At 53.1% G+C, this 1894-nt stretch overlaps 1 protein-coding gene across 2 annotated transcripts in view; it reads right to left on the bottom strand.

Moving 5' to 3' along the window:
• CLIP4 (CAP-Gly domain containing linker protein family member 4) overlaps positions 1-1249 on the bottom strand; it is a 51591-nt gene extending 50342 nt beyond the window's left edge. Inside the window, exon 1 of one of the 2 annotated variants that reach the window (XM_014460558.2) lies at positions 1015-1249. The gene's annotated coding sequence lies outside the window, so the exon portion shown is untranslated. The remainder of the gene's footprint in view (positions 1-1014) is intronic. The other variant, XM_014460557.2, reaches the window with a different exon arrangement.
• Between the last annotated feature and the right edge of the window lie 645 nt (positions 1250-1894).

The following is a 1894-nucleotide window of genomic DNA, read 5'->3' as shown; positions in this document are numbered from 1 at the left end:
CCTGGAGGTTGGAACGCTGTGGGGTGCTCCTGGGTTCACCTGGCGTGGAGGTGGGCCGCTGGGACTCACCCCCCCACCCCCCCCCAGCCCGAGGCGGGCTCCGGGGAACCCCGCCTGGCCCAGGGCAGTGACCGGGGAAGCAGCCCTTGGCCCGCTGCACACTCTTCTATGAAAGCCCTTAGCCGGCGACCAGACCTGCCTCCGGAGCTAGAAGCGCTCCTACCACCTTCTTTGGGGCAGGGACCTGGTCAGGTCCGTTTGGGGGTCCCCAGCGTCTAGCCCCGTGCACAGCCCAGAGGAGGTCCATCGGTCAGTTGCCTGTTTGCAGGTCTGGCTGTAAAAAGCCTGGTCAGTGCTCTGCCCAAAGTTGGATAATTACACCCAAGGGGGTCAGTGTAGAGGCAGAAGTGAGCAGTCACCCCAGAAGTTCATTTCCCCTGCTGCTTTGGCCCTTCTCACCCTCTCCTCTCCTGGTCCCCTTCTCCCTCCCCCAAAAAACAGAAAGTGATGTAACTGTGACAACAGCACGAAGGCTGACATCCTGGATCTCCATCATCCAGGGGAAGGGAAGGTGTTATTTGACACTTAATGAGTCCCCTTGATGAAGAAAATACGTCCATTGCTTCCCATGACTGAGGTTTTTAACACCGAGTCCGTAGTGCTACACCCTAACACCTCTCTCCTGGCCCTTTGTTCTGGCTCTGATGTACAGATTACTACCCTGTACTTCTCCGTGCACCAAGCACAGTGCCTGGCAGCGGCTGATACTGAATAAATGCCTATTCATGTCTCTGCAAGAACGCCCTTCCTTTGAAAGCAACCATTTTCCCTGTCGTCAGCCTTGTTGAGAAGTCCTTCCTACCTTGGGAGCTAAGGTCCACTCCCCGCATTTCCTCCTCTTTCTACCCCAGGGAACTTACAGATCGGACCTGACTCCTAGGCAGGGTCCAGAGGACAAGCATTCTCTGTCCCCTGAGGCTGTTCCTTATAGGACAGGGTGATGACCCCACTCACCCGCATGTTGAGGGACTCTGAGGCGTGCACCTCAGCTTGTCTAGAGCTCAGGAAGGAAACCGGGTGCCCTGTCGTGTGGAGAGGAGAGAAGCGGCCACCTCTTTCTGCGTCCTATGCTTCCATTAGCGTAGCTCAAAGTATCAAAACCGGTGTTTGCAGCAGTCACATCACATTGCTGAATGGGGTGGGGCATGCTGTCAATTAAAACCCTAGCACTTGCACAACAGGTAAATGCCATGACCATCCCACAGTTCCTGGTCAGCTGCCAGTTTCTCTGTCCCTGCAGGTTTAGCGTCTTCCTGCTCTCTCAGGGATGATAGTGTGAGGCAGAGGCTTACTTCTCCATGGGGGAGGGGGGCGACTCCACCTCCCTCTCCCTGCTCTCTTCTATCCTGTTCTTGCATGACCCCGCCCAACTCTTTAACCGATGAAAAGGAGGAAGGCAATCTGCCCTTGGTTGGCTTTAAGTAACTATAAATGTTCCCTATTGCCAGTGAGCACAGAAACTCATAAAGATCCATGTGTGACAGAAGAGGCGATTGATGAAGTTTCCACAGGTATACAGTTCACTTTTATTGCTGATTTACATTATTCCTCTGAGATACCCCTTTTAGTAAATGACAGGGTGTGGCTAGCTGAGTTGTTCTTAATGACAATAAAAGTCTCTGTTAGAACCAGCCAGGCCACTGGCTTTTTCTGCTACACCCAAACACCATATAGCGCACACAGGCAAATTCCCAGGACACCAAACCATTAGAGAGAGTCTACCAAACCATGAGAGGATTGGAGGGAATAGGCAAAAGAAGACAGTGTCACTGCTCTTGCATGGACTGAGGTAGTGAGCAGGATATCATTCAGAGGGGGGAAGAAAAGAATTCTG

Source organism: Myotis lucifugus, unplaced genomic scaffold (assembly GCF_000147115.1).
Source record: "Myotis lucifugus unplaced genomic scaffold, Myoluc2.0 scaffold_134, whole genome shotgun sequence".
Lineage (NCBI taxonomy): Eukaryota > Metazoa > Chordata > Mammalia > Chiroptera > Vespertilionidae > Myotis > Myotis lucifugus.
The sequence above is the reverse complement of the archived record's forward strand: the minus strand, read 5'-3'. Positions and strand labels throughout refer to the sequence as shown.